At 29.9% G+C, this 16,008-nt stretch overlaps 1 protein-coding gene across 2 annotated transcripts in view; it reads left to right on the plus strand.

Annotated features, from left to right (window-relative positions):
- Window positions 1–16,008, plus strand: part of LOC123707966 (homeobox protein abdominal-A homolog) — a 133,616-nt gene that overhangs the window by 39,990 nt on the left and 77,618 nt on the right. For both annotated transcript variants that reach the window (XR_006753561.1, XR_006753562.1), the window contains exon 3: window positions 430–452. The gene's annotated coding sequence lies outside the window, so the exon portion shown is untranslated. The remainder of the gene's footprint in view (window positions 1–429; window positions 453–16,008) is intronic.

Consider the following 16,008-nt stretch of genomic DNA (forward strand, 5'->3'; position numbering starts at 1 on the left):
TTATGTTATTTTTATAGGCTATGGGTCGTAAAAACAGTAGACTAGAGGCAGACGGTTTTTACGGCCTGATGTATCGGTGACGGGATGGGCTCAGGTGACAGTTAAGGCTCGTAAGGTTGCACCGGGAAACAATACAAGGACGTGGTCGACTGGTTCAATATGCAGTTATTTCATGGTTGTAAGACACTTCGTTATTCACCCGAGAGCTTCACCATACCATATATTTTATACACAATACATTATAACCAGTCTGATAGATTCAGAGCGCCACAGACTGTTCTTTATGAATCACAATTTTTTTTCTGACAAACAATAAATGCCTACTCCAATGATATTGATGTATAAGTTCACAAACCTCAAAATTTTTGTTCATAGGATACATATAAAAAACATTGGAATATTTTTTTAATGATATTTGTTTCGTTACAGATAAACGATAATGAAGCGGTCAGGTAAGCTTCCAGCAACCATTTTTCATATGTGAATTGTTTTCTTAATACCTAAAACTTTTATTCGAATAAATGTATCATAACTTGGGTTTGTATGTAAAAAATCCGTTTTGTATTTGCTTTAGTTTAACATAAATTAGCAATAAAGCTATTAAACAATACTATTATATTTAAAAGAAATAAACAATATTTTTACAAATGAAACAAGTGTTATTCACTCAATATTTAATTACATTTACTGAGTTTTATAAGCGTTTAAGTATTACTGACATTTATCGGTTGCAATAAGATAAAACATATTTTTATTTCATTAAAATGAGGTGAATAAACTATAGTTTATTGGCTAATTATCAGTGTTTATGTGATTTAATTAGCTTACAGAACTGCTAAGGACGATATAACAGCAGAATATTATCAAAATGTAACTGTAATTTATTCCTATTTTTGGTGAAATTATAAGTTTATTACAAAAACACTTTAAATTTAAGTAGGTAGGTACCTCGAAGTTAATTAAAAATAAAACATATTTAGGGAAAAGCCTTGGAAAATATACAACTTTCTACGCTTTATATTTATTTATAGTTTATTTTATTAAAAACAATTAATAAATAGTTACTTTAAGTAATACTTATCTAAAAATTTTAACATAAAGAGAAGTTATAGGGCATACAATTAATAAATATTCTAAACAATAATTTATGGTAGTCCGTATTCATTCATCACTTAACTTTAGATACTTATTACCTATTGAGTTCCTTGTGTATATATATTTTTGTCATAGGGTAAACTAGTTCAATGTTCTTGAGTGAATTAAGCTTGCTATTACTAGCATTTCGAAATTTTTAATACATTTTTATAACTATCGAGTACATTAATGTGTCGATCAATCAAATTAAGAATAGTTACTTGTTATGTATGAGCCATAGCTATAGATTTTGCTCGCTCAGGCCTCCTTAGTTTTATAAGCGTGGCGATTTCCTTAATCATAGAAGCATCCCGAGAGTGTAGTCAGCCGTAATCACGCTCTGCAACTGTCACGGGGCATTAAGTCGCCACATAGCATACAGTAACCATTTCATACATTCCCTTATATTATATTGTTGTACGCGAGTGGTTAATAGGTGTAAAGTAAAAATAAAATCTTGTATTATTTAAAGCACCCCGTCGACCCAGAAACCGTACATGTTATATATTGATATTTAAATCTGCTATTGATAATCTTAAGACACAGCTTTATAGAGACATAACGTCACTGTAATGATTTAATACACATGACGTTGAGTCAACCAGGTGACCGCCAGTTTACGAGCGACGCGTGCTCAGAGCCATAAAGTGGAAACGCTGAGAACATTAATCGTTTTATGTGATTTAAAATAGAGTTATCTGAAAAAAACTTAACAGTTTATACAAGTTAATATTCACACTTATATATTGACTTGGTACTTTGGCGGTACAATTATACGTGTATTCATTGAGTTTAGATTAGTTACCAACAGAAAAAATACATTAACCCTTCGTAAAAATTCCGCTTTAGAAAACTTTTAATATTAGTGTATAAATATTGTAGCGCTTAATAAGTGAAATACAATTCCTTAATTAATTGCATACTCCTCGAGATATTATTGTGTTTTTGGTTTTTACGCTTAAAATGACAAAATGATTTCCATATTTTTTTGTTATTGATATAAATAGCATAGTTTGTTGACCTAGTCTTATAAGAGCTACAAGTATGTACATCTTTTATATGTTTTTAAGTTTGATTACTTATCTACTTATTAAAAGAAATCAACTAATTCTATAACTAGAAAAATTACAGCAAAATACCACTATAACAAAAGTACCTACACATCCCATATATTTTGATTCATCATTCTATATAAATCTTGTTATTTCCTTTCCCCATATATTGTATGAGATACCACAATTTGTAAATATTTGTAAATTATCGCTAACACTTGCCTATTAGTCTAGTTTATGTTAAAAATTATTCAGCAGAATACTGTTCAGCATTTCTATAACGATCCCTCTATGACAAGAGCTATCCATAACTCAAATGATGGCATTCGTGTAGAATATAAAGGAGGAACTAAGCGTAAGCCCCGCCTAAAGTATCATGGCCGATGCGTTATGCAAGTCTATTGGTGCATCGCAATATGAAGTTCTAACTCAGAGAAATTTAGACCAATCAGGAATCTGCAGGTCCCACGGAAAGTAATAGTAATATATACTTATCTCACTCTTTGTATGATTGTGTGATGCTGTCGTAGTACAAACAAATTTAGGTAGATGGCGCTCTCCATAATAGTTCTTCCACTCGTACAGAGATGGCGTTAGTACACGAACAAATTTTGGACGTTTGTAAATTTATTACGTAATAATGTTAAGTGTTATTTTATTAACACGTTTGATGAAAAGAAAACTTAATTTGCATCTACTTACCTATTTACCCATTGGCACCTATTAAAATATTTTATATTAGCTTATTTAATTTGCTTATGTGATATAAATTAGGTACGTACCTACCTATATGTAGGTACACATAAAACACGTTTTTTTTCCTTATACCTTTATAATGACAATTTAAAATTGAAAAAAAAAGTTTTAAACCTAAGAACAATAAACCGATACTTATAAATATATCAATAATAATTGTATAGCTGCGACTTAAATACCTCATTATAACATAAACCTAAATTTACCGTCTAAAAACATACATTTAGGCCAGTTGGCAGATTTCTACAGACCTAGTCACTCGGATCTACCTCAATTAGAGAAATCTTGAGAAATCCACATAGCAGATATATTTTACATAATCTAGGCCTTGTATTTTAATCACATAATTAGTTTATAATAATTAAGATATTCTAATAATATAACGCATAATTTTTGAAACCTACAAGAATCCTCCTATTAGAATTTTAAATTCATTAACCTGTTTTGTTCAAAGATTGAATAATTAAGATTTCTACTCACCAGTATAGTTAGAAACTTCGAATAGTTCCAGCGTAGAAAGAGAAGGTATTTATATTGAGATCTCTCTCTTTTCTTTGAACCAGCATGTTTAAAAAAAAAGTGTAGAAATGTTGGCTTTGGAGCACTTTAGAAACAACCTTAGTTTTGTGTTTTTTTGCTTCAGTCTTGCTCGTAGAGAAGAGAGATATTAATGTTTAGCCGTCGGGATCAGCTTTACACGGGTATAGATTTATAATTATAGCCTGCCTAGTCTTTTCTCTTCTAGTTGTAATAATAATAATAAAATAATAAAGCCCGTTTGTTTTCAATCTTTAGAAATGTTACGATATACAATTTATAATTGTTATATTTTTTTCCTTTTATTAGTTATCCTAACATCTTTCAGTAGGTACCAGTGATTGGAACAACTTCATGGGTACAGACGTCCTCCAGCTTTTTTCAAATTTCTATGGTATAGTATTAACTTGATATAAGTCAGCGTTATAGCATCCATAAGGCTTTCCGCGTCCTTGGGTTAGTTAACATCAGAAGATACCATTTTTTTTCTTTGAAGACAAAACTTTTATGGTCAGGTTCTCTAGTCAAATAAGGAAAATATGCAGTGGAAGATATGTTTAAATAAATCAGCCGCGTGCGCCATGTATTTAAAAAACAATAGCAATCATAGTGCAAAGAAAAGATCATCCAGAAAACTAGAAAAACTGTAACCCTACGCCACTCAGCTAAATGCATTACACATTTCGCATGGCTCAGTTACAAACTAGTGAGTACTATTTTAATCTACGGAATTAGAGCAAGGCAAGAATTAATTTTAGATGCAAGAACATTTATCAGTACCTACTGATAAATGCAGGTTTGTTAAAATTACGGGGCGCTGCTGATGGACTACCATCGAATTTAAACTAAATTAACAAAACATTTGAAGAAGTAAAATAAGAATTCAGATACGTTCTTTGTATAGTAATGTATTCTATTGCAAGTTTAAAGCAATTAATTACCCTTAGACAACTAACTGTACACATAGGCTAACTGACTTTAAGCATTACAATTTCCACTAACAAAGATTTTACTTTACTGTATTTATTGATTATTAATGTAAAAAGCTACTGATATAGTATATAAAAATAATATAAAGATATTCATCACGACATCTATTTCAATTTCTTCTTTGATATTGAACCCAATATTTGATTCCCTTTAAATAGCCTTATAGGTAGGGACTTCAGAAATATTGCGCTTTATAAACTAAAATAATAATAACAATTACCCTCCGATTATATGCTAGTAATACAAACACAAACAACACATCATTTACAAATTATATGTTAAAATAAAACAAACAAAAAATTATGCACATTTACTCATATTTACATTGTCATCTACTTCTAAAGACTGCAATTTACGTTTATTCTTTGAACCGCGATACTAGTCTATTTGATATTGAAAATTAAATTCTAACACAGTTGCATATGGTCTATTTCAGATTGTTCTATACTGTAAAATTGCGTGCCCCGAAATCGTATTCAAAATATACCTATATCGTAATAATCGTAAAACGAACAATTTAAACTTGCTCTTTACTTCCATATTACCTCAACGTTCGATTTTATTGATAATATTCGATAAGTGAATAAAAAACATTAACTATTTCGCATTTATAAAAACAAAAGTGATTTTTATGATACACAGAGAAATTTACTTATTTTTAATAGTCGTCGGCCGTGAGAATGTGAGAATATATTTAAATATAAATAATAAAATTATGATTATATGCTCCATAATGTACAACTTAACATACGTTTTTTTTAGTTATTATATACAAAGAAATATAGGTATATTTTTTATTACTACAGTTCTGTAATTTCTTTGCTAAAGCGAGACAATGCATAATATTTATCGTCTTTACAGCACAGCATTTTGTTTTTGAATCCTTTATATTATACGTAGGCTATATTCATTTATTTTGTTAACATTTATTTCAACTAAGCTTATATTGGTTATAGAAGCTATATACGTAAAGGAGATATATCAGCTATTTAAGATATTAAAGAAATAAGAAATTACGTATGTTAATAAATCTTATCGAAGAAATTTAGTTATTGAAATCTTCGTCTTAATATAACATATGCATTAAAGCGCCATGGTTACGATAACATTTTTACAAAAAAATAACTAGTATAATTTTTATTAATGGTTTGTTAAGAAAACGTCACCTGAAATGAAAACCAAATACTAATTTTATCTGGACCAAAACTTTGTATTATGTAGGCATGTAGGTAAGTAACAGAAAACAGATTTTGTGTAACACAAACGCAAGCAAACAATAACCACTATATATTAAAGGAATAAGTAATCACATAATGCATTTATATATTGTGTTCAGAATTGTAATGTATATATTTATACAAAAAAGCTGTCTTGTATCGTGTATCTAATAACTTAAGCGTTTCGTAAAACATGTTTTGTGAATCTACTTAGCTTAGTTAATATATGGGTTCGAAGTTGGCCCTCCTACATACATGTAGGTGTATTCCACGTCCCAACTAAAGTGCAGTTTGGGAATACCACGACTGATACAAACCTAAAGTATGAAGGGTTAGAAGGGATTACGCTCTAGGGATGAGTCTTATGATTTTTTAAATATATTCCTATGTGGGATTTTCAACCCTAATAAATCATAAAATAAATATGCTTAAAATATAAATATGTACATTGTATATTTTGGAATTTCAAGTAATTAAATATATTAATAAAGGCAATATTAGTTTATAAGTTATTATACTATTTTAAATTGTAACTTATGAATAAAAACATGTAGTCCTCATAATAATTTTGGTTTAATACGTTTAGCTTACAATTTGGAATAATACTAGATATGAAAGACATTACGTTTACAGTACAGAGACCTGGTGGGCTTTTCATATACCTACTAAATTAAGACTTAGGCAGGAATTCTATTATTCCAAGCATGTGTGAGCAGTCTTGGCAAACTAAGGGAACGAGATTAAATTGGCATAGTGCCTGTAATCAATATTTCGGTACAATTTATGAACTTGAAAAGCCACCATTGTCTTATACCTATATATTCCATTTTAAAATATGTTCGCAGTAATAATTCGTTTAGCGTTACCGAAGAAAATATTATAGAATTGCGTTGACATTTGCGCAAAAAATATTTTTTATACTTGCATAACGACTTTGATAGACATTTATTTGCTCAAATATTAAAATTAAATATTTTGTACTGCTCCATTAGCTATACACATTTACATCGTAAGATCGTAAGATAAGAGTTAATTATGTATATAATTCAAATCACATGTAGTAAAACGCAGTGTTTGCATACCACTTGTTAGATAATCACAAAATGTTCTATTAACTTATAGAAAATATCTTCAGACATATCATATCCTTTTCTTTACGTCTGTATCCTGTGAGGTCTATAAAATATGTAGGCAGCTCCGGCGCGGGCGATCCTTTCCTATAACAAGAAAGAATTCTTCAATACATTATTTCTCAAAGGTATTGCCTTATGTTAGAAATGTTAAAATATTTAAGAATTTACAAATTCAATAATTATCGATTCAATTATATTGGGGCATGAGAATCTTATATACAACTTGTATAACGTAAAATTGTAGTTACGTAGTGTATTGTTTTAGTTTTATCCTAATATAATGCTACAAATCACAAGACAGTTTTAAGGTGTGGTAAAATGTTCAACGATTTATTTTCAATATACATTATACTTCCTAAATACAAACTATGAATTCTAAAGTTGTAGGAGAATTATGGTAAAGTGAAGTAGGTATTTCACATGAAGACTCTAGTTATTGATACAGACAATTACACAGAAAATTGCTTCATGTCTATAAGAATTACTTAAGGCAATTGAAGGACTGTTTCATTAGAGTTGTATCACAAGTTTCAATTGATTTAGTGTTATTTAAACAGTAAATTTGTCTGTTTTTCAATAAATGGTAAACGGTCCACTGGTTCACGTATTTGCATACATTTTTATGGGCTAGGGGGCAAGGCGGCTCGTCAATTACAATAACACCAAATGGACAACCGAAACGCTGAAAGTTTTATAAAATACTCTGTCTAGTTCGTAATTTTGGGTTAATAATTCGTCTAATAATCAATGATTTTGTTCATCATAGATTATGGTATTTATTTCTATAACCTATAAATTACCTATTAAACAATGTTTTTTCTAGTTAAACTTAATAAAATTGACACTTTAAATTTACATTATTAATAATGAATGTTTAGGATGCGTGTGCGCTGTTTATATCAAACAAAAATAAAGAACCATCACGGCGAGTTACCGTCGCCCTTAACCTCATAAATTACTTCACAAACATGACCGACCTAGGAAACTATATTCGTTCAATATTGCTGTACGGCATCGATCGATGAACTTAGTAAATGGTTTGCAATTGCGGAGAGAGTAACGGAAAAGAACCTCACAGACACGTATTAAAAGCAAGTAATATGCTTTATGTGCACTAAGCAAAATTGTTTCGCTGAGACCAATTATAGGACCCTAATCCCCGGCCACACAGGTTATAGCAATATCTAATACATTTACGATGGTATACTACTTGTATATAATAGCTTGTTTATAAATCGAGACTTTGTGTTTATAATAAGTAATAATGTAGCTAATATTGTCCTAAACTAAGGGGTATTTACCCACATTTCTGATCATAATGCGTTTTAATAAAAAGAGAAGTAGAAGAAGAAGAATATGACTACTATTTGAAACTAATTAACTCTTGCAAAAAGTATTTATCAGCCAATATGTGACATCCTCCAAAATTACTACTTACGGTTTTGTGTTACCTGTTATCTTAGTTGTATTTTAAAGCATTTTATTATTCAATTAAATTCATATTTATATAGGTAGTACTCTTAATATTTAGGTATTTCTTTAATAATCTCTGCAGAGCCGATAAAATATAGTACCCAACAACTTACTTTAAAATGGAATACTAATTGGTCATTATGAATAAAAACGAACCGATAATTATTTTAAAATTGTGCCTAAGATGCACTTTTTGTCCGGTTTTCAAGTTCCACCAAATTAATAAAGTGTGTTACAATCTAAACTTTGCCTACAAACTTCATGTGAGTTCGAATCGGTCGGAAACAGGTCTGATAATGCGAATGGCAGTTAGATACTAATTTTATGAGACATCTGTGTATAACTGCTTTCGGCCTCACCACTCGCCTAAATATATTCCAACACACATATATATACTTGAAATCCTATTGAGACATTCGTATTGGACGTTAATTAAATTATTTAAAGTTGTAATAATATACACGTACAAGATATGATAATTGTACAGTTATTAATTAAAAGGATGGGTCAAAGGATTTTACTATAAAAATATTGCATTCATATTTCGTAATTCGTAATCAAAAATCTACAATATTCTGTTTTGGTAATATAAAATTTCTCTTTTGAAGATAATTTGTAATTAACAATTAACAAAGATGCAAGCACAATAAATACTAATTTATCAGTCATGAATCTGAGAATATTTTCTTGTGAAATTATTAACACATAATAATGAAACTTTATGGACACTTTTAATGGAACGTTGTAGCTATCGAAATGACTTGGGGTCCGAGATATGACCTCAATAATGCTTGATGTTAATGGACTTGACCAAAAGTGTTGGTATTAGTTTATTTATATGCCTTTAAGGATACAATAGATTTTGTGTTTTATATTTTGCAACCCTTCAAACGGGCCTGGTCCACACATTTCTGCTTGACAATTTAATCAAACTAGACGCAGAACTATATATTTATTTACGCCAATCGTTAGCCTTCTGTGCCTAATATAAATAACATATAAACAAAGATTTTTGCTTTTCAGGAATAGGACTAGAACCTGCAATTTACGAGGAACATTTTACCTATATTTTTATTCCCATACCTACTCGTCATGAAGCAGCATTCAGCAAAATACACGATGGTTTATGCTTACATATCAGATAAATAATGTATTTTATGACACTTAAAATGAGTTAAATAATGAGATATAAATGTCGTAATGAATTTTATGCCTTTGTGAAAAACTTTTTGATTAAATTCATATGATTTACAATACTCGTTAGTGAACATCAAACACAGTAGGGAAGTAGCATGTAAAATAAAAAGGGAAAATGTAACTTCAGGTTTTATTGCAAATTAATGGAGCTCTCCTAACTGCAGATAGATTTCTCGGTCTGTTTTACTTACCATCTACAATACAAGATCACGGAGTAAACGTATTCATATATATTAATATATAACTAATTAAAGAGTCCATAATATTTAAAAAAATCTTATTAATTCTCCTCAGGTCGATTCTCATTTAAAATGCCTATCAATACATAATAAAAAACGACCAAAATATCGACATTTGTTATTCTTTTTAAATCCCACATAATTTAATGCTAGTGGATCCCAATACACAAATGGAGCTTGGAAAACAATTCATTATTTTGACAGGCGAACTCTTATAACAAGTCGTAAACTAAAATATTTAAAAACAAAATAGTACACTATTAGATGGTATTAGAGTTTATTTTTATTTGGAAACTTAGAGAAAATTCAAGTTTATTTTCATTAGTTACGCTAGACCTTAATTTTAATTTGAAATGAGCTTTATAGGACTGAAGAGATTTTTCATAACGCGTCGGCGTCGATTGTGATTGGATAAATATTATGAAAAACTCGGGAATCGGAAAAATGTAGGGTGTAATAAATAATGCGACTCGTTGACGTGTGTAACTAATCTTTTGATTATACAGAATTCTTTAAATCGGTAATTTTAAATTTATTTTGACATCTAGTTAATGAAAGATCCAAAGCACAGCCAAGATGAAAAATGACCGCATTCTTTGACATTCTTCTACTCTCGCGGCATTTTTAAAAGTATAGTAACAAGCGTGTTACTATGGTTACGATGTTTCAATTTAAAATGTTAAACAAAGTACTGTCATTAGTCCACCTATTGGTGTAAAGTCCTATTTTATATAAAATAAATATCTCGTACGTACCCAGTAAGAGACAATAATAAGCTAATTTTGTGCATTGTATATTTAACATTGTAAAAACTTCCCGAAGCCAAGTATTTCGTATTGACTTTTGATTAATGAACGAACGTTATCAAACTAGGAAATTCAAAGATGTCATAGCAAATGGAGCCCGTGGGTCGCAGGTGAACACAGGTGTTTGTAATGATTTAATTTCGGCTAAATCGCGCAATCACACCGTAATATCCACTCTTGAATGCCCAAATGAAGCCAGCGATTCGTTTAATCAGCATTTTTCTTCAATTTAATGAAGGCAACCAAATTTAGGTAAAATATGTACATTGCGAGCGGTAAGATTAAAATATGATACGATTTAATTTATTTACACAACAAGAATCGATCTATTTACATGATTATCGCTTGATATGCTTTAGATAGCAAATTAAATATACAAAATGACTTTTGAATCATTAATATAGAATCTAATTAATAAAATCCGGTAAACCAAGACCTCCTATTGGCTCTGTAATGTTTAGTTAATTAAGATTCCATTTGCATTTTAATACCTTCGGTCTCCTGTGACACATAATTTGCTAGATTTTATACAAGTTCGATTGTCAACTGCTATCAATTGAGAATACATAAAAATGCTATAAAATCTGATCGTAAACGAATTGTAATATCACATATTTTCTTCATATAACGTGTTTAAGCGGCTTGTTTTACTAATTAATTTTTTTTTAAATCTTATATTTATCTAAGTATCTATTTATAATTGTTGTTTTATGTTTGATTTATCATCTATACATAGCAAGGAACTTGATGGTTTGAAATTATATTATAACGATAACTATCTACTTTTAAAACGATATTTTATAGGCGAAATTATTTTCAGAGTTTAATAATATTCAAGAGCGACAACGAGAGTTTTAAGTTTTAATTATTATTCGACGAAACAACATAGACTATGATTTCCCAAGACATTTTAAAATTAAATAAATAGACGAACTAATTTAACAAAACTGACATTGTCATTCGAAGAAATATTGAACTAAATTTTAAGAAAAATGTATCTTGGAGCAAAAGATAAAAGTTTCAAGATTTCATTTAAACCTGGCCCCGTTTTGTGAAAAGTTTGCCAATAACACTCTCGCGCTGTGATGGAAATTTTTACCAAAAGAAAAACAAATGCATAACTAACAGTGATGATATACATTCAAAGGTAAAGTTTGAATAAAATAGGTACATCATTTTCTGTTTTATTTACGTGAAAAGGTATCGCATTTTAAAAATAAAATACATTTTATAAAAAATAAATACATATTGAAATAGATAATAATTTTACAAGTATCTTGAACTTTTTTTGATATTAAACTACCACAACGGTTGAGCGAAATATTATGACGATGACAATCAAAAGAAAATTGTGAAAAGTAAACGCGTTTTAATTCCGTAAAAATTAAAGTCTGTGTTAAATTGAAGGGGTAACCTATATAAATCTGTAGTAAATAGGCAATCCATATGTGACTTTGATTAAAAATACTTCGTTACATTAAGAGCATAAATACAATCCCATATCTTAATTATTTAAAGAAGCACAGATCGCGATTATCTAGGTATATACTACCAAAAGCAACACATAAATATATTTACGACGGTAAGTGAAAACAGAATTCAAAATATCTCGAATTTGTTTTAAATAGAAAACTGATTTTAAAAATCTACTTTTAGAGCCCTTAAATAACACAAAACACCAAACCAATTCATATTTCAAAACCTATCGTTTACGATACACTTTAGTGTATCAATGTAAATTAAACAACCAAGATGGCCTCTATATCTTAGGTATATCTCATAACAACTGTAATCTGGTTTCTATCCTCAATAAAACCCTCTTTATTCCTCTTACGTCAATGGTCATGATGAAGTACATTTTGATCAAATCTAATCCTTTTGTTTACACGTTCACTATTGGCAATCTGCATATTATCAAGAAATCACTATTGATAATACAAGTTTCTCTAATACTAGTATTTACACTAGTATTGGAGTATGTTGACTTACATAATACTACTTATTAGCGATAACCATTGTATAGGCTAGATTGTAATTCATGTAAAGTCGCAGTTTATTTTGTGAACTTTATTATAGGAAAAAATAAATATACTTTAGAAACATATTAATTTATACATTTACTGTATATTTGTAGTTGTGGCTTCAGGTCGTTATCCTATTACATTAATTGTAAAAAGAAATACTTGTGTACGTTTTAAATAAACTACATCTTCATACAATTAAAGTTGAAATATCATTTTTGTGACTAATCTAAGAAAACCAAATAGGTATATACTTAGTTTTTATTTATTTTGAATATAAGTTCATTATTTTTTTATATTTACTATATTTATACAATAGTTCTGAACATTTACAGTAATGAGTACTTCTTGAGCGATATATAAACACGCAAAATGAACCTTCCCCTATTTCTCTCGCAATATCAACGAAATTACATGGACCACAGATTCCATTATCTTGATTAAAGTAGAGCCGTGATGATTGTTAACTTTTAACTAGCTGTACACGTATTTATTGTACTCAATTTGTTCGTACTTCCTATCTAATCGCCAAAGGAAAATACATTTTATCTCAATAGCACAGAATCTGAAATCCTCTTTGTTCTACTATTGACTTTGGGCGAATTTGTATGAAAAGGCCTTGTATCGATTAGTTGTTGCGTTGAGTCGATACACCCGTTTCTATTTACGCTGTTTACCTATTTATAACCATCTCCCTACCTGCACTCGATTTCGATCGAGTTACAACTCACTTTCAGCCGGCTTTAACATTACTTCGATACAAACTTTTGAGTAAGGAAACTCTTAACATTGAAACTTCTAGAATCAACATCGTTCTAACAAAAAGTATTCTTATGACTATCATAAATAAGCCTTATATATTTCATATTAATACGGAATTAAATATAAATTATTCGGTTAATGCCCTTGCGATTAAGCCATCGACATTTACATGGACAGTGGAAATAATGTAGCGAATTTTATTTTGTTTTCGACAGCAAAAGGAAATGCTGATTCATTATTTTTACGCTTAGTATATTTCCCGATGAAACGTAGAGAGTTATTCAAGTTTATCAGGTGAGAAGTGTCACAGAGACGCGTGCCAACAATTTTACTGACCATAAAAAGCAGTTAGAGCTCATCATTCTTTTTAACGAGCATTGAGAATTGTTTATAGTGTAAAAAGATGGCCCCGTGGGCCAAATGGCTAGAATTATTTATGAGTATTTTAAAGCGTAGTCAAGAAGTCATTCTTTATGTTTAATCTTGAACGTAGGATGGCATGAGTAATTTAAGATTAATAATTTACGAACAGTTCAATGCATCAAAATAAGCGGGATCAGAACGAGACAACTTTATACCTAATTATTATGATAAACCTATTTTTAAATTTGATAATCGTGTATATTAAACATTGTATCAAAACAAATTGCATTTTAGTTACGTATCGGTATGTATGTGTCCCTTATCAAACATTGACCGAAAGGAGAACGTGTAAAAAAAGAAATATATGCTTTAGGGTAAAACGTAGCGCAGCGCAACGCCTCATATATTATCTAAGCCACTAAAATGCCTGAGTTACCGATTCCATCGACATTTAGTGGAACAATCGGTTGTACTTTGTGAGTCACACGAACCTGTTCAATACCGCCTACAAAAGCAAACATACGAAATAAACCGAACTGAAGGAAAAAATTAATATTCTACAGACGCATTTAGACAGATTTAATAAGGAATAGTAATAGAATGCTATGATATAAAACCATTCATAGAATTGCAACACTGTTGCGCCCTTGATTGTAAATAGGATGTCTCGGTTATAATGCAATTATATATTTTAATTTATTCCCTCCATCCCTTCCACGTATCGCTATCTTCATGGAATATTAAAGCCCTCACTTGTATTAAACATTTGCTGGCTCGGTAAAGAATTAAACTTCCATCGATAAGAATTGAGTTTTATTCTGTTGTTCTTATGAAATGAGTATGAGGTAGACGGCTTTGTATTATATGTTTTTATTTAAATAGGGTTACAATCACGTACCGAAAAACAATTAAAAAGTCATAAACTTGATTCCCACCTATATATTGTGTCAATTTGACTGATTATGGGAATCTAATGTGGGAAGTTTAACACGTCTCTTGCGCACGTAAAAACAACTTTTGTTACCATTTTATGACAACAATTACGACCAATAAAACGTGTAGCGATCATCGCAAGTTTGTGGTCGTCACCAACACTATAGCCAACCTAAGATGTTTTATATATGATCAATGGATATTACACTTTATACCTGGATAATAGAGTTTATTCTTATTCATAATTGCTTTCTGATTTAATGTGGAAGTCGGGCCTCTGGGCCTTGACTCTTTCCGCTAGCAAGTTATCTATATTTGTGAACTGACGTTTTTTGCTGTTTGTATAGTGTGTCACGACTTCGCAAATTTCAAGGAAAAAAGTATACTGTATGTAGAAGTTTACAGTACTGTACGTATAACTATTATATAATAGTTTCCTGATAAAACTATTAAAAGTCCGTGATATACGGATTAAGACAAAATTTTGTATATATATTGGAGACATCATATAGCATATAATACATACTTTAATAAACATTCTATATAGAATCATTACATATAACATGAAGCTTTATTAAATACGTACATGTAATCTAAAATATATACATTCTAACAAGTAATAGCACTGTTCCCGGGTTCTACGTTAAAATTTCGTGTGGAAAATGCACCCAATTTGCCGGATAGGACCGAGGTACAATTTGCTGTCTGTTATCTTTGCAACCCATCACTCCCGTATTGTACTGTCAGCAAGTATATTTGCTATTTAATATCTTACATATGAGTTGAAAAGTGAAAGTTTAAAACGAGTAACAATATTTTATAAAATCCCAATAATGTAAAAAACTGTTTAACAAGTTGTATAATTACTATTAGCAATTACTGAGCTTTCATCAAGTCATTGCGGTCATAACTATCGTACAGTTTGCATTATTCCTTCAATTTGAAAAATTACTTGAGAGATGTAATAGAAATCTAGAAACGTATCATTTTTTTTCTACGGCCAGTTAAATAGTTTTATTTTAGTAAAGTATTTGTCATGATAAATACTTTATCTATACAATAAGTGATTGAAACGTTAATTCATAATTTTCTTAAATTAAAAATCGAAAACAAAGAATAAAATAACATTTTCGTAGATTGAATTTAAAGCCTATTGTAAAGTTTTCACATAACATACCTACAAGAAAAACATAACTACGATACTAGCCGCTGGGGACAAATAAATTTGTCTATTCCAAGGAATATTGAGCGTCGCTTGAAGACATTTAATATTCATTGCACATTACCTATGGATCTATTGTACTGGGTATAATCGTGACATTCACTGTCTCTACGATTTTAAATGCATTTTAAGTATGACTGCGTATATTTGTTTGTGTTCTTATTTATTATTTA

Source organism: Pieris brassicae, chromosome 4 (assembly GCF_905147105.1).
Source record: "Pieris brassicae chromosome 4, ilPieBrab1.1, whole genome shotgun sequence".
In the NCBI taxonomy this organism is placed as follows: domain Eukaryota; kingdom Metazoa; phylum Arthropoda; class Insecta; order Lepidoptera; family Pieridae; genus Pieris; species Pieris brassicae.